This window comes from Mesoplodon densirostris, chromosome 4, assembly GCF_025265405.1.
Source record: "Mesoplodon densirostris isolate mMesDen1 chromosome 4, mMesDen1 primary haplotype, whole genome shotgun sequence".
Classification (NCBI taxonomy): Eukaryota; Metazoa; Chordata; class Mammalia; order Artiodactyla; family Ziphiidae; genus Mesoplodon; species Mesoplodon densirostris.
Window position 1 is genome coordinate 165,034,750 of NC_082664.1, and position 21,648 is coordinate 165,056,397.

General features: G+C 43.7%; 1 protein-coding gene and 1 non-coding gene across 2 annotated transcripts in view; both read left to right on the forward strand.

Moving 5' to 3' along the window:
• CAMK1D (calcium/calmodulin dependent protein kinase ID) overlaps positions 1–21,648 on the forward strand; it is a 420,150-nt gene that overhangs the window by 72,548 nt on the left and 325,954 nt on the right. The gene's annotated exons all lie outside the window — the stretch shown is intronic.
• On the forward strand, positions 11,147–11,276 carry LOC132489690 (U6atac minor spliceosomal RNA). Its single transcript, XR_009532079.1, has one exon. It is a non-coding gene; the product is annotated as a U6atac minor spliceosomal RNA (small nuclear RNA).

A 21,648-nucleotide genomic window follows, 5' to 3' on the forward strand; every position in this document is an offset into this window, starting at 1 on the left:
CTCCAAGCCAGGCTTATAGAGTGATTCCGGCAGCTGAAGTCCTTGCCCTGCACCTTGGGCATTGGTCCTCATCCTCTTCACCTTGGATCCCTGATCTCAGATCTGCCTTAGAGAAGAATCCTCATTCTGAGCAGCTCTTGGCCTCTTTTCTCCAACCCTGGTCCTTTGCTTCACATCAGGTAACGGCCTCGTTTCTCCTCTGCCCTGATGGAATTATATATTTGGCTTCTGTCCTCTCTGCGTTGGAAGGATGAAAAGGCTTAACTCCCCAGGACATTAATTCAGTTCCTTTCTTAAACGGCATGTTCAGCTTCTAAGAAAACCCTGTTTCTAAGCCCAGGCTATTCTATCAGTAGGGCTCCCTGGGCACATCTTTGCCTTGTCACCTTCCTGTTTGCTGGGACCTCCTTTCTATTCATTTCACTGGTCTGGGACTTAAATATTGTAATGAAATGTGTCCACTACTGCTGACCTCTTAGCAGGGGTAGTGGGTCTCCATTTTTGGAGTCGTGCTAGGGATTACTAACCTTGAGATTTAAAATTCTCGCCATAACTTCTGAAGTTTGAGGCATCGTGGTAGAGATGTGATGGGTTTGTTCTCCGTAGCGTAGAGGAAGCCTATCTGCCTCTTTCCTTCCTGCCTCGCCCCATTCTGCCATACAGTTAATAGTTTTTTTTTTTTGCGGTATGCGGGCCTCTCACTGTTGCGGCCTCTCCCGCTGCGGAGCACAGGCTCCGGACGCGCAGGCTCAGCGGCCATGGCTCACGGGCCCAGTCGCTCCGCGGCATGTGGGATCTTCCCAGACTGGGGCACGAACCCGTATCCCCTGCATCGGCAGGCGGACTCTCAACCACTGCGCCACCAGGGAAGCCCAAGTTAATAGTTTTGACTTCAGTTAGACAACAAAAAATAAAGAGACTTGCCTTTGGACACCGAGTATAAACCATATCCTCAAACAGCACTATGTTACTTTCATTTTTTTTTTTAGAAAGACATAATACTTGCATCGGATTTTGGTTTTCCATGGAATTTTCCCAAGACCTCAGCCTTCTGGTGCAGGAATCTTTCCCATCTTCCCCTCCCAGCTGTTAAAACGGAGTCATGCAGCCCTCATGGGTGGGAGACCGTTGTCCGGGTAGAACAGATGTCAGGCGCCCTTGTCTACATCTCCCAGGAGCTGTTATCCCAAGCCCAGTGCCTGGCTGTCAGAGGACTATCTACTGTTCTGTATCCCCCAGGCTAAAATTATTTTTCTTTTCTGCAACTCATGTCTGAAGTTATATGACAGGTGCTTTCTGTGGGTAAACAGACTGCGTGCGTCTCAGAGACCAGAACGGTTGTTTGCTGTGGTTTCCCGTGGATTGAAAGTGCTCGTATGTGGGTGCATCTATTCACTGAAGGCCAGACAGCAAGAGCCACATGTTTATACAATTATTTTGTGAAGGCACATCCCTTTATATCTGCTGGAAGCTTTATCACCATTCAGTGCGCTACGGAGATGAAATTGATACGCCTGAAATGTGCATCGTATTGTTTGCCTGCATGTGAGGGTTCAGCTGTGGAATTTTCCTCTTCCCGTTCATCCTCCCTCCTGTTAGCATCGTCGGTGTCAACATCTGTTGCATGAACAAGCTGCAGAGCTGTGTTCTGAGTGGTTTGCACTTGAACCCGACGGTCCCCGAGTCCTGAGAGGGGCCTGCAATTCCTTCTTTCGTCCTGCTGTGTCTTTGGTACCAGGCAGGCTGGGGAGATTTTGTTTGTCTAAACAAAATGGAGAAGAATTTAGTGGCCTGACGTGTCTTACTTTATAGCAGGAGCTTCTCTTTAAATCTGATGAGAGGCAGAGATGGGGCTTCCCTGGCCTGGGGTGGTTTGTTTATTCCTTGTAACTCCTCATAAAAGTCTCTTTTTTAAAATATGTAGTAATTATGAAAGAGTAGAGCTGTTCCCCCTTTTTCCCCGCTAATACTCTTGTTGCATTTTAGTCCTTTTGGATATATAGATATACATTTGTTTGTTTGTTTTGGTTTGTTTAATCTGATGTGACAAATGGCAAACTCCGTTTTTCCCCTCTCTCACCTAAGCTTACTTTATTCTACGCTGTACTCAAAGATGGAAACTAAAACCCTCCACCCGAGAAGCACTTGCTAACAGTCAGATTCAGTAAAATCTCTAGAATGTAGAATAGATTGGAAATTGTATAAATTGAATTTTCTTGCACAGAAAGGTGAAAAAATGTAAATTTGCAATTTGCATTTAAAGTTATAAAAGAGAATCTCTTTGACGGTATAAAAATGCAGCGGAAATAATTCTCCAGGTCTTATTAATGAATTAGAATGGACCAAAAACTCCATAAAATTTAAACCATATGCTCAAGGAGTTATTAGTCTTTCCTAGTAATTTGCTTTTCTTAAAACTTTGATTTCTTGTAAACGTTATACAGAAGCGGAACTTCATTCTCCTAATGTTTTATTTCAGTTGGATCTGCAAAGCCCTTCCTTTCCTGGTCACCGTTTTTAGTTGTCACCCCAAACCTTGAACATTGACCTGCAGGCAGAGTTTTCACGTCCAAAGTCTAATGATGTTGCACTTTGAGGTCGTGAAAGGTGGTGTGTAGAGTGTTCTCTCCTTTTGTTTTGCTTTCTTTTCTAAAAAGGAGAAAAAAATCAAAAAGGAACTTGCAACCACTGTTGAGCGTTTTGGGGACCGTGAAAACCTGCTTCCTCCATTTCATTTGTAAGAAGAGGCACAATAGGGGTGAATACACCCAGGAACGTCCACAGTTCCTCCAGGAAAGGAGGCTGTGACGGTGGATTCCAGGCAGGACTGAAGGAGGCGGGTGTGTCTTTGCCTCCTTCCCACCTTATCTTTTCTTCTCATTTCCTTCACTCTTCCCACCACCCCTTCCTCACTGCTTCTCTCCTCTTTAATCTTTCCCTTTGAGCCATTTTGTTTTATTCCCTTTATATATTAGCTCACGGCAGATGAGAAAACAGTGACACCCTTCAGAGAGATCTACTTTAAAAACTCGGGAAGACAGAGCCAAAGAAATTAACCTTTAATAGTGAAATTTTGGCTTGAGTTGGAAGGGTGTTCTTGAGCAGAAAGTCTTCTCAGAGATTCTGTGTTTATAAAGATTTATTCAGTATTTATGGCACAGAGATGATGGATGTCCAGCCTGAGCCAGGCGCTGCTGTCAAACAAACAGATGGATACATCGTGTCGCTGGCGTTTTGAGGGCCCTGTCATGGAGACAAGCCTAGAAATTAGTGGTTACAATATAATATTGTATTTGCCTTCCTGGAGGCATGAACCATGGGTTGTGCTTATATAGTCAGGCATGAGAAGGACCGTGGAAATCTCCGTTTCCCTGGTCTCTTCGACTTTGAGGAAGAGAATATGCTAGTTGAGTTAATGTGAGAGTTCTGAAATGAAACCACCTTGGAACTGGTTTAAATACTGAACGGCTAGAGTTTAGTTAAAATTAGCTTTGGTTCTGCCTTTTTTTTTTTTTTTTTTTTTTTTTTTTGCAGTACGCGGGCCTCTCACTGTTGTGGCCTCTCCCGTTGCGGAGCACAGGCTCCGGACGCGCAGGCCCAGCGGCCATGGCTCACGGGCCCAGCCGCTCCGCGGCATGTGGGATCCTCCCGGACTGGGGCACGAACCCGTGTCCCCTGCATCGGCAGGCGGACTCTCAACCACTGCGCCACCAGGGAATCCCCTGGTTCTGCCATTTTCGTCGTGGCTTCTTTGGGGTGAAAGACAGGCCTAGGCCTTCTGTCTCTTGTTATTTGTCTGGCTTCCATGTTGGCCTTGCCATTCCCAACTGTGAGATACTTAGCACCAAAATATGGGTGAGAAAAGGGAAGACACGACTGGGCTGCAGAATAGACAGACTTGCCTTTGGGTTTTCAAAGTTTCATTGCTTAGTAATGTCAACACACATTTTTAGATAGGAGACTATCCCAAGGTCTTTTCCTGACTAGCCTTTAGCCATTATAACCATCACATCTGCACTGTCTGAAGTCATAAAAAGAAAAAAAAAAGAAAGAGTTTCTAGTCTTTTTAATGTAAAAACCATAAAGCATGCCCTTGACAACGGCTGAAAATTATATCACTAATTTATTTTTATTGTTAGTATAACTTCAAATTGCCTTCCTTATCTTCTTGCCTGACTCTTGTTTCCTGGGCCGAAGTTAACAATGTTTTGGAAGTCAGCTCAGAGGTGAACAAATGATGTCGTCATAATAGCAGATAGAGGCCTGCTGTTGGCATTTGGTGAATGTCAAATACTAATTTTAACAATGATAAATTTGGGGAAGGAACGAGAAGTTCCCAGCTAGTGAAAGGAAGCTGTTCCTTGTGAGAGGCTCTTGTTATTTGTAGATACCACTGTTCACTTCCATGGCAGATAGGAAATATGGCCTCTTTGCCTTAATTATTACCTTGCTCATTCAGGCTACTAATTTTTGAGGAAACTCAGGTTTTTCAAATAGGGAAAGTAGCCAAGATAAAAATGCTTTTTCTTTTTGTGATCAAGGCCCTTTGCAGAAACGTTCATGCCAATAATTACTGAACCCTTTGGAGTTAGAACTCTTGGTTCTTGGTGATCTGGTTTTTAGTCTACCCGTTCCTCCGTGCTTTCAGATGCTACATGTGCTGTATTTTGAGAATTCTTTGAGAATTCTCGAAGAATTGAAGACCTCCTTTGAGAATTCTGTGACTTCTTCTAAGATTACACCAGACACCCTTAACTTATTCTTGTTGGATTAATGGAGAGAAAGGGTTCTGGAATGGGACCATTCCAACAGGCAGTATCCCCATTTCATCCTAAGACACCTCACCTTTTCTAGGATCAGTTGTTTCAAATTGATTTTTTTAGTCTTGTATCTCATTTTAGCTTTGAAGACATAACATTAATGATGTAATTTAACTGTAAAGGTTCATTCAAAGTCCTTGTCAGTACTGGAAGCATTAGAGAAGGTCTTGGAAGGTTGACTGCATCCTCCTTTCTTTCCTGTGCATGTGTGTGAAGACTTTTCTGCAGAAACTCGCTCAGAGCCCTTGAAGGGAATGACTGGCAGCTGCCCATCGCATCGGGATGAGAGGCTCAGTGGGCAGCCTGGGTCTCTGCTGTCCAGTGGGGAGCCTTCAGATAGTTCTCTAGAGGGGAAATCACAGAGCTGCCTGCCTTTCTAGTCCAGATTTGTTTGGAGAAGAGAGTTAGGCGGGCACCTGAATGGTTTGAATTTTTCATGAGAAAAACAAAGTGAAAGATTTTTCTGACATCGGACATTTTGTTTGGGCCCGTGGGGCGGATTCTGCTTTTTCTCTTTTTAAAAAAATTTATTTATTTATTTTTGCTGTGTTGGGTCTTCGTTCCTGCGTGAGGGCTTTCTCTAGTTGTGGCAAGCGGGGGCCACTCTTCATCGCGGTGCGCGGGCCTCTCACTATCGCGGCCTCTCTTGTTGCGGAGCACAGGCTCCAGATGCACAGGCTCAGTAGTTGTGGCTCACGGGCCCAGTTGCTCCGCGGCATGTGGGATCCTCCCAGACCAGGGCTTGAACCCGTGTCCCCTGCATTAGCAGGCAGATTCTCAACCGCTATGCCACCAGGGAAGCCCCCTGTACTGTTTTTAAGGACAGAAATGAGAAGTATCCCTGGACCATTTCTCCCAGAGAAAAGCATCGGCTGTGACTATGTGGAAATGGAGTGTGGCCCAAGGAGAACGTACGGCGGAGTCATCCTAAAGGGTGGTGCTGTCCCTTAGGGCTGTCCCTTAGGGCTCTGTGGTCGTGGTAACTTTCTCAAACTCTCTGTGCTCTGGTTCCCTTCCTCTGCATGATGGAGATAACAGCCTCTTTGGATGTTGCAGTGATTAACTGAGATTGTTCTTGTCAAACCCTTGGAATAGTCCCTGGTACATAGTAAGCAGTTCCTGGTTATTACTGTATGAATATACCCTAATTCTGTTAGGTCATGTTATTACATGATGAGAGATTCTAGTTTCTTGGTACACTGATATGGTTGTAGAAACTTGGAACAGATGTCTACTCAGACTAGTGTTCAATGACTGTTCTGCCATGCCTTGGTCATTTGGATCTGAGTGGAAGTCCAGTCTAGCAGCTTACTCTTTTCATCAAAGCCCAGTTTGCCACACTAATTTGGACCGTGCAGGGCCCCTCCAAAGCTGAGTGGGCGGAGCCCAAATGGGCCTCTGAACGGCCTTGAGTAGCTGCTCTGGTGTTGAGAGTATAAAACACTGTAAAGGGTCCCTTGTAAACCATTAGAGGAAGGATGCTTGGCTATTACCCAGCTCCTCCACTAACCAAGTGTGTGTCCCTTGGGTCAGACAGCTATTCATTCATTCATTTGCTATTTAACTCGCTCCATTTGTAAAAAATGCTAACATATTTTAAAGTAAATTGAAGATATCTTATTGCAGCATTAATCACAATAACCAAGACATGGAGACAAGCTAAGTGTCCATCACTGTATGAATGGATAAAGAAGATATGGTATTGATAAAATGGAGTATTATTCAGCCATGAGAAAAAAGGAAATCCTGCCATTTGCAAAAACATGGATGGACCTAGAGATAAGTCAGATAGACAAAGACAAATACTGTATGATATCACTTATATGTGAAATCTAAAAGAGCTGAACTTGTAGAAGCAGAGAGTAGAAAGGTGGTTACCAGGGGCTGGGGGTGGGGAAGTTGGGGAGATGTTGATCAAAGGGTACAGACTTGCAGTTAGAAGATGAATAAGTTCTGGGGATCTAATGCACAGCGTGGTGACTATAGCTAACATACTCTACTATGTACTTGAAAGTTGCTAAGAGACTAGATGGTAAATGTTCTCGCCACAAGAAAGAAATGGTAATTATGTGAGGCAGTGGAGGTGTTAGCTAACACTGCAGTGTAATCCTACTGCAGTATGTAAGTGTATCAAAGCAACATAAAGCAACATGTTGTACACCAGTAAATTTACACAATGTTATATGTCAGTTACCTCTCAACTTCAAAAATAAGTATCTTGACATTCCACCCCTAATAATACTTAGTGTGGATTAAGTATTAATCCTGTCCTGCGAAGAAAGAAAGAAGGAAGGGAGGGAGGAAGGAAGGAAGGAAGGAAGTTTCCCCATGTAACTAAAATAACATGATCACAACTAACGCAATTAATATTTTTTTAATATCCTCTAATACCAGTTCCTGTTGGGTTTCCCCATGTGTGGTCAGGTCATATACTGAACTTACTTTATGTCCTTACAGTTGCTTCATACAAGGAACGAGGAAGAAGGACTAACTGATCTCTAAGGCACATTGCTTTATGTTTAATACCTTTAGGGAGCTGCTCTGATTTTGTTCATTTCTCTCTCCTTCTTGGAGCAGGAGGATTCAAAGTTTATAGACATAAACTGTGGCTCTATAGCAGGACGAGATGGAAATTTGGAAATGATTTGGTTTACGGGATCAGTTGAGGCAGTTTGGGGTTGCCTCACACTGGCCTTGACCTGTAGGTCAACCTGTAGGTTGGGCAGACTGAGCGTTGACACTGGTTAGAAAAATTGTACACTTGCCAGAGAGAAAGAGGCAGTCAATTCATTTTAAACCCAGCAGGTTTGGGTTTAAACTTGCATTTTATATGTTCCGTAAATGTTCATAATGCCATTTAGAGCTAGCTGAGGACTTTGAGGGTCTTTCTGATTTCGTGTTTTTTTTTTTAAATTGAAGTATAGTTGATTTACAATGTTGTGTTAGTTTCAGGTGTACAGCAAAGTGATATATTACACACACACACACACACACACACACATATATATATATATATATATACTTTTTCAGATTCTTTTCCATTATAGGTTATCACAAGATATTGAATATAATTCCTTGTGCTATACAGTGGGTCCTTGTTGTTTATGTATTTTATATATAGTAGTGTGTATCTGTTAATCCCAAACTCCTAATTTATTCTTCTCCCCTGATTTCATTTTTAAAAATATTTATTTATTTATTTTTGTGGTACGCAAGCCTCTCACTGTTGTGGCCTCTCCTGTTGCGGAGCACAGGCTCTGGACGCGCAGGCTCAGCGGCCATGGCTCACGGGCCCAGCCGCTCCGCGGCATGTGGGATCTTCCCGGACCGGGGCACGAACCCGTGTCCCCTGCATCGGCAGGCGGACTCTCAACCACTGTGCCACCCTCCCCTGATTTCATTTTGTTACTTGAGACTTTAGTGTTTTATTCAAGGAGACTAAATGCTGGGTCTCTCAGGTTACCTGTCTAGGAAATACCTATTGTTCCAGAACAAAAGAATGAAAAAGTCATGCAGAGACTGCCTATGGGTGGATATCAGGTGCTCCATCCCCAGAGGCCCCTGTGATGGGTGCGTTCTCTGCATCATGCAGGGGCCCCAGTGAAGCCTCTTCCCGGCTTCTTTGCCTTCCCACCACACCTGCCCCAGGCCCCCGGAGGCCGTGTGTGAAGCACGAGGGCCCATTAACAACACAGCCTTTCCCACCTGAGCTCTGAACCAGTTGAGAAGTCGGGCTGAAGGTTCAGACAGACGGAGACCAAGATATAACTTTATTCCTGAGAAAAGCTAATTGAGGGCTGTAGTATGTGGCAGTAAAGGGCTTCCTCATTCTGAACCTCTGACTCAGGCCACGCTGGTGTAGGGGAGGGAAGCAGTAGGTGGGCTTCCAGCAGGTTCCCAGGAGTCGGGAGGGAGAGAGGGCTGGACGTTCACCCCTTCTGCTCCTCTGGGCCAGCCTGGCATCAGCAGGTGGACTCAACCACTACGCCACCAGGGAAGCCCCGTAAATCTTTAAAAGAAATTTATCTTCAACATTTTGCCCAAACTCTGAATTTTTGTTGACTTGAGGATGGTTTTGTGTGTGTGTGTGTGTGTGTTTGTGTTTGGTGGGTGGGGCAGAGAGGAAGTGGGATGAAGAGCTAAGGCTTTCTGGAAGATTTATCACCTAGAGGAGTTCCAGGCTTCTCTGAAGGGGTGCCCGTGCCTGAGCTTCCTGTAGTCAGCTCCTCTGGCTGATGGACCTTCCATCCCTGGGTCCTGGGAACGAGGCAAAGAGGTGGGGACTTGAGGCAGTACTTGTTTTGGGAGCCTCCTCCTTTTCCAAGTGGCCAGTTGTCCCCTCATCAAGGGAGAGGGTTGAGATGAGCCATCCAGGTGCGGAGAAGAGGTTGGTGTGTTAGGACCCAGTGGCTGGTAGAGCGGGGAGGGGAGGGGAATGGATCCGCAGTGTTTGCTGACCCCTAACAAAAAGTATAGAAACCATACCTTTTTTCCAGCATGTTCTGAGATCAGAGTAGGAAGCAGGATAGGGAGTATCTAAATCTTTTTTTACCCCATTCTTAACACTTATCATGCTAATAAGCCACAAATTTCATCAAGAAAAAAAAATCATTGCTGAGGATCTAGTATTACTCAAACGTGGACAGCAGAAGTGCTTCTAGTTGCCACTTGTTGAGTAAGGACTTCTTGGTTAGGATGCTAGCTGACCAGCTCAGGTATAATTTACATAGAGTAAAGTTCACAAATCTCAAAAATTTTAACCCATGTAACGACCACCTAGATCAAGATGTAGAACATTTGCATCACCCTAGAAGGTCCCTGGTCCCCTTTTCCCAGTTGGAACAACGTCCCCCTCCCCAAAGGTAATCATTCTGACCTATGTCACCATAAAGCAGTTTTGCCTGATTTAAATTCCACATGAATGGAATCATACTTACATTTTGTGGGATTCATTCATGTTGTTGCATATATAAATTGTTCATTTTTCCCCGTTGCTGTTCGGTTGTATGAAATTTAGATACACATTCTACACTTGATGCACATTTGTTTGTTTCCAGTTTGGGGCTAGTATGAATACAGCAGCTAAAAATACTCTCGTGCATGTCTTTGGTGGATGGAGTATGAGTTACTGATTAAGGTGAACAAACTGTCCCTAGAATTGATGTTCACAATCCCTAGCACAGGAAAGGATATCGTACTGTCCGTGCCAAATGGTTTTAAAGTGTGTTGAAGTCATGGTACAAAAGTACAGTTGACCCTTGAACAACATGGGTTTTTGTACCACACAGGTCCACTTATACGCAGATTTGTTTTCAACAGTAAATACTCCAGTACTACGTCATCTGCAGTTGTTTGATCTGTGGATGGTTGATCCTTGGGATGCAGAACTGTGGCTATGGAAGAGCCACTCTAAATTATACTTGGATTTTCGACTTCCGGGAGGACTGGTACCCCAGCTGCCATGTTGTTCAGGGTCAACCGTATATCAAACAAAGGAACGAATTTAGTCGAGTATACTTGTATTTAGCAAACCGTGCTGGTACAAAAGCAGATTATTGCTGTTGTGCTCCTTGACTATGATAAATATCCTAAGCTAGAGGGTCAGTTTCCTTAAAGAGATTCTCATGTGGAAGTATGTTGTTTCCTCATGCTGTCTCTAAAAGGAGTGGGAGGGCTTCCCTGGTGCCGCAGTGGTTGAGAGTCCGCCTGCCGATGCAGGGGACACGGGTTCGTGTCCCGGTCTGGGAGGATCCCACATGCCGCGGAGTGGCTGGGCCCGTGAGCCACGGCTGCTGAGCCTGCGCGTCCGGAGCCTGTGCTCCACAATGGGAGAGGCCACAACAGTGAGAGGCCCATGTACCGCAAAAATAAAAAACAACAAAAAACCCCCAAAACCCAAAAAGGAGTGGGAAAAGGACCTTTTCATTAATTCTGCAAATAGGCATCATTTTCTAATTTTAGGTTCTCACTGTGAAAAAGAGTCATGAATTACTAAAAACTCTGAGAATATAAACTAGTTTTGGGGGGAGTCCCCTGAATTGGAATGAATAAAGATTTTAAATATTCATTTATGTTTTTCTTTCCGTGTCATTTTGGATATTGTGATGGAAAAAAAATTTGCTGCTGACTGAGAACCCCTGAATACTCTTATAAAAATTTAATTCCCCCCATATTAACTAGGCTTTTTTAGAAAGCCTGTTTTCCTCTAATAAGTTGCTAGAGGGAAAATCTGTTAGCCTAGAGAATTGATGGATAGAAGTAGAATAGGAAACTTGAACCAACCACCATCAGGGGATGCTGCATTGATTTAAATTTTAAAAGAGCCTGGGTTTAATGAAAGTGAAGAATTAGGTTAGCATTCCCCTTGACAAGAATGGGAAAAATTCTAGTGACCGACGCTACACACATACATTTAAGGCATTGCCACCTCTTTATAGCCACCTAACAATATCTTTTAACAACCTACAGGAGGGGAATCTGGCAGTGTGAATCAGTATTAAAGATGTGCAGTCCTGACCTGGGAATCTTCCCTGTACATACACCTGCTCATGTAATGAAAAGAAATGCTGGATGGATAAACAGGAAACTAATACAAATGTGTACCTGGAGCAGGCAGAGGGGAACGAAGCGGTCAGGAATAGATACAGGAACAACTCCTGCGCGTATCTTTTTATATCGTGTTGACTTTTTGAATGATGCAGAAAACAACCAACCAGCGGAAGTGAATCTGTCTGGGCATTGCCCTTTGACACTGAACCAGACCAAGAGTAGGTGGCGTGAAGCTGGTTGAATGCATCATGAAAAGGTGAGGCCATGGGCTCCGTTTCAGTTCTCAGAAGCTAAGTCAGTGCATTCAGTGCTTGTTGAGCCAATCTGCCAATCCGACGTGCCAGGCGCTATTTTAGGCGCTTTCAGCAGGCGCCTTACGGTCCAGGCTTTCATAAGGCTGGCGTTGTTGAAGGAGCAGGCAGACAGCAAGCAGGTGATGAGCGAGGGAGAGAAGCCTGCTACTGCTGGGGTCCAGGGCAGGAGGTAAAAGGGGTCCGTGCGGAGGTCAGAAGGGAGGGTCATTGCTGATCTACATCCCTACGTCTTTGTGGTACCTTTGTGAACAATATTCTTACAGATGGCGTAATACAGTGGGGTCAATTCTCACTTTTAATCTTTTGCTATAGCAGTCAGGATTTCATTTTACCGTAAGATCAGTATCACTTAAATTTCAAACAGAGACATAAACACATTAGAGCAGTCAGTGTACCCCAGTCTACTGCCGTGTTGGCAGGAGACCCGAAGTTAGTGGAATAAATAAAAAGTTGATTTGACCGGTTCTGGTTTGTTTTCACAGCAGTGGGGCTGTAGTGGTGATAATGTTATCTATATGATTTGGCTTCTCCTCTGGTTTTCAGTCCCTTGGCCTGGAGAAGAGGTTTCACCCATTTAAGAAGGTTCTGTTTGTTTGTTTGTTTTAATTTTTATTGGAGTATAGTTGATTTACAATGTTGTGTTAGTTTCAGGTGTACAGCAAAGTGAATCAGTTACACATATAATACATACATCCACTATTTTTTAGATCTTTTCCCATATAGGTCATTACAGAGTATTGAGTAGAGTTCCCTGTACTATACAGTAGGTTCTTATTAGGTATCTATTCTATATATAGTAGTGTGGATATGTCAATCCCCATCTCCCAGTTTATCCCTCCCCCTCCCTTTCCCCCTTGGTTAACCATAGGTTTGTTTTCTACATCTGTGACTACTGAATTCAATTTTCAAAGAGGAAATAAGAAAGACAAGGATGCAAAGGTGAGATAGGGAAATGGGGAAGTTCAGCAATTCTCTAATGCCTTTTGCTCTTTGGGGCAGCGGTTTAGCTCTTTGGGGCAGCCGTTTAGCGAGAGACGCCTTTAAAGTAAACGTAACCCGAAGCTGTGGAAATCTTTCACAATTAGTTTTAGGCATTCTTCCCCTATGATTGTAGTCGATACATGGTCCTAATAGCAGATGAGCAGCCCTGGGTGGAGACGGTGTTGTTTTGCCCAAACATCTTTGGAGCCAGAAGTTTGTTGCTTGTCACAGAAACTGAAGACTGTTCTCCTGGGAGCATCTCTGTCTCCTAAGTACACAGTAGACGCTATGCTCTGCTATCCACTGGCCCTGAATATTCCCATCCAATACTTCTTGCATCTTCTGCACACGGCAAGGGCCTTAGCTCCTTTGTGAGTCAACGAAAGAAGACGTGTGTGTGTTCACAGTGGTTTTAGGGTTTTGCCAAAACCCCAGTTCTGTTAATTTCATGAAAAATAAATGATTCTTTTATGGGCATGTTTTCCTGAATGTTCAGTTTGTATTTCTGGCCTGTTAAGAGTTTTTTTTTAAACTGCTGATAAGCATTTGACCATATTTGTGAGCGTCTCAAGGCAGCTTGGCACGATGGGTGTAAAATGACAGTAGTAACAAGGACAACAAAAATAGAGTTGACGTTTGTATGTCATTGGCGCTCACTCACTGAGATTTCTTTGTCCTATGTGTTATTAGAAAGGAGAGGGATCCAAGGACAGACGAAACAGGCTCAGTGGGCTGATTTGATTCAGGAAGCTTTTAGTTTTAACCAGTTAAGGTAAGAAGGTCTTCTCATGTTGATGAGAATAATTCAGAGGGCGGCACTTAACAGTAGCATGGACAGGACCATTCTGAGCGGACTGGGAAGAAGAAAGGAGCATTATGCTAGAGCAGGTGCATCTCTGGCAACATTCCGTCGAGCAAACAGTGGCTGGAATTCGTGTTGGGAGCAAACTTATTTCCTGACTATCTGGGTTAGGGAATGAAATTAAACTCTAAGAGTTAAAAAAGTATGTATATATATTTATAAATGTATCATGTATTGGTGCTTATGAGTGTTTGTTAGTAAATTTGATCATTTGTTTATATTCAAAAGTTGACTTTTTTAAGTACAACGAGAATTCATACCCCTCCAGCACATCTGTATCTATGTCAACCCATTTTCTCACGTCTGCGGTTGCCGCTGGTGTGTTTTGACTGCCAAGTTCCTGGTGCTTTTTTCTCACTTAGGGCCTGAGACTCAAAGATATGATATAAATGCTGAGCTGGGTTCTGAAAACCCAGTTAAAATGTATCTCAAAACAGTAATAAAAGTCTGTGGCTGTTCTTCCCTCTTCTTCCCATGATTGTTGAATGACTAAGTAAGAAATTAACCAAGATGACGGTGTGCAGACACCTGGCACAGGCCTTAGCAGATGGGTGTCCCATAAATTGGCATTTTCCTTCACCCTCAGAAGTGCTCTTCAACTTTTCCCCCGAGGACACTCCAGTGTAGAGAGTAGTAAACACAAGAACTCAGGCATCTCTGGATGGTTCACGGACTCTCCTTGAGGACACTGGTGCATCAGGAAGACGTGTCATCGTAATCTTGCGGCTCACCCACCCCCCTGGCACCCATACTATAATTTGAGAAGTTTAGCGTTAATGGCTAATGTCAGACAAGGCAGAAAGGAGTGGTCAGTATATTCACTCCAAGTGCGTTTTGTCATATTTCTTTCTTTTTTTTTTTAAATTTTATTTATTTTTGGCTGCGTTGGGTCTTTGTTGCTGCGCGTGGGCTTTCTCTAGTTGCGGTGCGCGGGTTTCTCATTGTGGTGGCTTCTTTTGTTGAGGAGCACGGGCTCTAGGCATGCGGGCTTCAGTAGTTGTGGCATGTGGGCTCAGTAGTTGTGGCTCGCGGGCTCTAGAGTGCAGGCTTAGCACTTGTGGCGCATGGGCTTAGTTGCTCCGTAGCATGTGGGATCTTCCCAGACCAGGGATCGAACCCGTGTCTCCTGCATTAGCAGGTGGATTCTTAACCACTGCGCCACCAGGGAAGTCCATCATATTTCATATTCTTTGAAATTTGGCCACTTAGAGATAGTTCATAATGCAATTCTCTTCAGCCAGAGGCTAAGCACACACTTGTTTCCCAGTCATTCTGGGCATCAGCAGGGAATAATAAGCATTCCTAAACCCTGCGTTTGTGTATACAGCCATAATGTGGAAATCCGACAAGGACACACCTGTAAAGTACTTAGAATTCTGTGGATTTTAGTTATATGCAGAACTTTAATGGGGGATCTCTGATTGAAGGATAAGATAACAGGGCGGCATTTCTTTACCAACTCAGATAAACGAAAAGAAAAAAGAAATCCTCTTGCTCATCTGGGCATTTCTGAGGCAGCCACTTATTATGGACGATTCTCAATTACCTAGCAATTCATGCAGATAATTAAAATTCTCTGATAGCCCTGAAATTTCATGTTGGTTGTTAGTTTCTTATTTCTGTTGAATGAATCTTACTTCAAAAAACAACTTCTGACACAAAGGGTAACATTTTGAGCAACCACTATCTAGACTATTCAAGTTTTCACATCGAATCTCCCTTCAGCCCTGCAGTGTGGATGTTACCCCCATGTCACGGATGAAGAGACCGAGGTTCAGGGAAGCTAAATACAAGGTCACCCGTGAATTATGGAGCTGAACTGTAACTTCACCTTCCAGACTCAAGACCTATTTTCTCTCTCCTAAACTATTGCCTGCTAGAGATGGGGTAAAATGTCCCAAAAGCTAGGAGAAGGCCAGAAAAAGGCTAAAATTGTGTTGAATCGTCAATTCCTGAGTAAGCAATAATTGATAAATATTTGAGAGAGTTAGTTTCAGTTTCATCAAGTAAAAGTATTGATACGTATCATAAGAAGCAAATGAGATCATGGATTAAAAATACTTTGGGGCTTCCCTGGTGGTACAGTGGTTGAGAGTCCGCCTGCCGATGCAGGGGACACGGGTTCGTGCCCCGGTCTGGGAGGATCCCACACGCCGCGGAGCAGCTGGGCCCATGAGCCTGGGCCCAGCTGAGCCTGCCCGTCCGGAGCCTGTGCTCCACAACGGGAGATGCCACAACAGTGAGAGGCCTACCTACCACAAAAAAACCCCAAAAACCAAAAAAACAACTTTGATACGTTACAAGCAGCAATAAATATGCCAAGGAAGATTGTCGGTCCTTGAAACCTCCGTCCCTTGGGAAGAGTTTGCTCCTGGGACTGTGCCTTTGGTCCTTGTGAGTTATGGGAAGGTCACCATGGTAGCTCCGAAGGGCTGTTTAAACTAGTTGAGAGCTACACATAGTCTGGATAAATAGGAGTTGCCAAACAAAGCAGCATGTTAAACGAGGGTTGTCATGGCCTGTCATGCATGGCCTGTTTGTTGAAGATCTCCAGAACTTTCTGGTTAAAAGGTACACAGGGTTTTTTTTTTTTTTTTTTTTTTTTTTTTTTTTTTTTTTTTTTTTTTGCTGTACGCGGGCCTCTCACTGCTGTGGCCTCTCCCGTTGCGGAGCACAGGCTCCGGACACACAGGCTCCGCGGCCATGGCTCGCGGGCCCAGCCGCTCCGCGGCATGTGGGATCTTCCGGGATCGGGGCACGAACCCATGTCCCCTGCATCGGCAGGCGGACTCTCAACCACTGCGCCACCATGGAAGCCCAGGGTTTTTTTTTTTAAAGGTGAAATTATTTTTATTTTTAAATTGAAGTATAGTTGATGTATAATATTATATGAATTACAGGTGTACAATATAGTGATTCACAATTTTAAAAGGTTATACTCCATTTATAGTTATTATAAAATACTGGCTATATTCTCCATGTTGTACAGTATATCCCTGTAGCATATTTTATACCTAATAGTTGTTGTTTGGTTTTCTTTTTACATGTTTATTGGAGTATAATTGCTTCACAATGTTGTGTTAGTTTCTGCTGTATAACAAAATGAATCAGCTATATATATACATATATCCCCATATCCCCTCCCTCTTGCACCTCCCTCCCACCCTCCCTATCCCACCCCTCTAGGTGGTCACAAAGCACCGAGCTGATCTCCCTGTGCTATGCAGCTGCTTCCCACTAGCTATCTATTTTACATTTGGTAGTGTATATATGTCCATGCCTCTCTCTCACTTTGTCCCAGCTTACCTTCCCCCTCCTGCTGTGTCCTCAAGTCTGTTCTCTACATCTTCGTCTTTATTCCTGTCCTGCCACTAGGTTCATCAGAACCATTTTTTTGTTTTTAGATTCCATATATATGCATTAGCGTACAGTATTTGTTTTTCTCTTTCTGACTTACTTCACTCTGTATGACAGTCTCTAGGTCCATCCACCTCACCACAAATATCTCAATTTTGTTTCTTTTTATGGCTGAATAGTATTCCATTGTATATATGTGCCACATCTTCTTTATCCATTCATCTATTGATGGACACTTAGGTTGCTTCCATGTCCTGGCTGTTGTAAATAGAGCTGCAGTGAACATTGTGGTACATGACTCCTTTTGAATTATGGTTTTCTCAGGGTATATGCCCAGTAGTGGGATTGCTGGGTCATAAGGTAGTTCTATTTTTAGTTTTTTAAGGAACCTCCATAATGTTCTCCATAGTGGCTGTATCAATTTATATTCCCACCAACAGTGCAGGAGTGTTCCCTTTTCTCTACACCCTCTCTAGCATTTATTGTCTGTAGATTTTTTGATGATGGCCATTCTGACTGGTGTGAGGTGATCCCTCATTGTAGTTTTGATTTGCATTTCTCTAATGATTAGTAATGTTGAACATCCTTTCATGTGTTTGTTGGCAATCTGTATATCTTTTTTGGAGAAATGTCTATTTAGGTCTTCTGCCCATTTTTGAATTGGGTTGTTTGTTTTTTTGATATTGAGCTGCATGAGCTTCTTGTATAGTTTGGAGATTAATCATTTGTCAGTTGCTTCGTTTGCAAATAATTTCTCCCATTCTGAGGGTTGTCTTTTGGTCTTGTTTATGGTTTCCTTTGCTGCACAAAAGCTTTGAAGTTTCATTAGGTCCCATATGTTTATTTTTGTTTTTATTTCCATTTCTCTAGGAGGTGGGTCCAGAAGGATCTTGCTGTGATTTATGTCATAGAGTATTCTGCCTACGTTTTCCTCTAAGAGTTTTATAGTGTCTGGACTTACAGTTAGGTCTTTAATCCATTTTGAGTTTATTTTTGGTTACACAGGACTTCGAGAACTCATTTTGAAGCAAACCAAGTACCAGGTTCTCTCTCGCAGCCCCTTGAGAAACTTGCTTCTAAATAGCTGTAGAGCAGAAGGATGAAGGATGCTGCCATGGTTAAGCATGTAGTAAGTAGTCAGAGTTGGTGGTGGGGAATCCACCCTCATGTTTTCTGGACAGCTGGAGCTGTGGGAGCTGATGGATTGTTGCTGGAGCAATGTCTGGTCGTAAATAGTGTGGTTATTTCATGGGTGTCTAAATATTTTCACCCCCGTTAAAAAATTGAAATTGTCAGGCACACAAGGCCTCCCTCAGTGATTTTTCTCTCATCACTATTCATTTTCTGAGAGCATCAGCTGAGGCAGATGTCATAATACCTGGCATGGTAACTAGCATACTGAAGGATGACGTATGTATTTGCTGAATGACAGAAGCCTGGACAGCAGCCAGGCTCAGTTTGTATGACCATCTTGATCCTCATGTAGGATCACCTCTTGGTTGGTCTCTGTTCACATGAAGCTTATAAAATATGTTCGTTGGGTTTTCTTTAATGGACATTTTAATTGAGGTAATTGTCGATTTACATGAGTACAGGAATAATATATATGTAATATATTATAGGAATAATATATAGAGAGCTCGTGTATCCTTTATCCAGTTTCCCCAGTGGCAACATCGTACAACGTAGCCCAATATCACAACCAGGATGCTGACATGGTGACAGTACATCCGTGTCATTCGGACGGTCTGCTGATTTCATTCAAATATGTTTTTTTCAAGTGATTTTAAAGGGGCAGCATATGATTGGGGAGAATAAAAGCCAGGCTGTGGGCTACCGTGGCAGATATGGAACCAGACTTTGTAGACAGCTGTTGGGATGAGGCTGGTTCCCGGATGTGGAGGACAGCTGAGTGTAGGATGACTGGGCTGGGGGAGTCCCCAGTCGAGGAGGACAGGTTTTCCCAGGGCGTGTGTAGGACTTGAGAACAGAAAAGTCTGTCTGGCAGCCCAAAGGCAAGGAGGAGGGAGCATTGTCCTGCATTTTCCAGGGATGGGCTGTCCCCCTGGTGGTCCCACCTGGACCCCCCTTTCCCTCCAGCCTCCAGTCCGCATGGCAGGATCATGTGTGATGGTACGGGAGCTCCAAGTCTGGTCTGCACCCAAATCCCAGACCACACCCTCCCCCTTCGGAACCAGAGTTTCCTGAAGGTTTGAGAAGAGTGAGCCTGTCTTTGTCATCCTTTCCTTTCATGGGGTTGTTTTTCTTATTGGGTTCAGGCAAGCAAATAATTAGGTATCAGAGGGCTGGTAGCGCCTCTTTTTATGCATTGTTTAGCAGTCTATTCCCAAGTCTCATCTGCCCTCAGCAGCCCACACAGCATCCTGCCCCCGTAAGGTGGATCATTAAGGCTAATGGAAATGAAGTCAGCATCTCCACAGAGGGAGACCTGTAGCTCCCCTGACACAGAGGAAGCGGGGAGAGAAGAGGAGGGTAGTGGTGTAGTGTAGGGCAAGGAGTTGGTTCTGTTCCTGGGACCCTGGATGTCATGGGCCCCCTGAGCTTAAGGGGGCTTCTCTGAAGTGGGAAGGTGGTCTTGTTTCTATTTAGGGAGAGAAAAAAAGTCTCAGCATTTTTATGCTCCTGAATTAAATTCAGTGTTCTAGGTTAGAAGATCGAGGTTCCCCCCACCCCCGTCGTTTGCATATGTAGACCTGTAAATGTCTGCATTTCGGACTGTCCAAGTAACTAACTCATGGAATTAACTCTTGCCTCTGAGACAGGCTTTCCCTCTGGGGTGTGCGGACAGCCTGCAGTAATTCCCTGCCTTCGCTTAGCCAAGGGAGACGACATTTGTATAAAATTCCCTTATTTGATTTGCCATCCTCTGCTATAGATTTGGAAAATAAAAGACGCCTTTCACAGGAATTACTAATTGTTAAATAACTGTGTAAACAACAACTTACTATGTGGGAACCCTGAGAACTTTTTTTCCCAGGAAAAGCTAATATAATAATATGCTTTTGAAAATATAATATAATATTATTTAGTACGTTTTAAAGAATCTGGTTTCCAAATTTGCTGCTTCTGGAGAAACTAGAAATTAGAAACTAGAAACTAGAAATTAGTTTCTGAAGAAACTAATGTTATATTTTACTTGGGGAACAATTTCACTGAAATGACCCTTTCAAGGGATTTGGAAAATGCACGTGTTAAATTTTTCTTTTAGGCCTTGACACATAATCAGTTCTCGCTGGACTTTGTTATTCCTGGAAGATTTCTTTCTCTGTCCTCACTTTTTTTGGTTTATTAGGTTCTTCTTCTTAAGCACTGAACATTTTCTTACGGGCATATTCTGATATTTAAGTAAATGGATGAAAATCAGAAAAAGGATGGTGAATTCCTGCTTGATTGCTTTAGATGTTTCTTTGTATTCAAAGATATGTCTCAATGGTTCCAAATGTTCACATATTAGTAAGCAACCAGATCATTAGTTTTTTCAGATTGTGTCAAAATGCCCATTATTACAGAAACACAACTAGCCTTGATGGCTGTGTTTGCCTCCCAGGTTTCATAATGATTTTCTCTGATGCTTTGAAAACCTTGGCTTTCTATATAGTATGTCTAAGCTTGCTTTTGTAAATTAAGGAAAGTGCTCCCCGTATTTTGTATAATATATAAAGACATGAAGAAGAATGTAAAAATCAGCTCTAATCCTGCCACTCAAAAATAACCACTGTTAAAATTCGAAGGTATTTTCCAGGCTTTTTCTATGCATAAATAGTTAACACAATTATTTTCGTATTGTATGTTGTTTCTTCCATTTCTCATTAAATGAAACATCTGGGCAGATTCCTCATATAAATCTCCCCTAAAATACTGTATATGCCTTTTGAATCCCAAGAAACCCACTCTTGGTTTGAAGTGAGCGTCATGGCCCAGTGCACTGCCGCCTCTGTACTAAACAGGGCCCCCATATGTGTGTATGTGTGTGGTGTGTGATGTATGTACGAGTGTGTGGTGTATGTGTGTGTGGTGTGTATACACGTGTGTGTATGTGTGTGTATGTATGTGTATGGGTGTGATGTATGTAGGAGTGTGTGTGTGGTGTGTGTGTGTGTGTGTGTGTGTGTGTAGGGCCTGGGGTTGACCCTCCCTCCTGCAGTCAGAGAACCCTTAGTACCCTCTCATTTTCCTCTCTTGCTCCCTTTCTTCTTTCACCCTGTGTCTGTTTCCTGCACGTTTATTTTTAGTTCTCCTTCCCCGTTGGCCTGTGTAGATCAGAAGCCGGAGGTTGAGTGGCTGCTTATTGATCCTGCTTCCCTGCCTGTGCGCATGCTCCCTGCAGGCGATGGGAGCAGGCTGGCTCCTCTTGGAGAGTGGGCACCAGCCCTGGTCTGCCTCCCTGAGCCTGGGTACAAATGGGGCAACTTTCTTTTGATTCTCTTTCACGTTGACTTTGGGGCCTGAGCTCACTCGTCCTGATGTTGACTTCTAGCTGGAAAAGCATCTCATTCAAGATGGTGAACCCAGTTTTCAGTGTGGGGCTGGCTTTGCCTATCAGGTGACCACGTGAAATGTGTCCTGGGTCCAGCCTGTCTCCTTCTTTCCTCTTCTTTCATTCCCCGTATTAGTCTCGTTCTTTTTATGCTCAGCATTCATTCATTCATATTTACTGGACGTCTTCTATGTGCCAGGCCCTCTGCTTGAGGCCGCATGTGTAGGGATCAGTAGCACAGCCTCTGCCTCGGCCCCTCACCTAGGG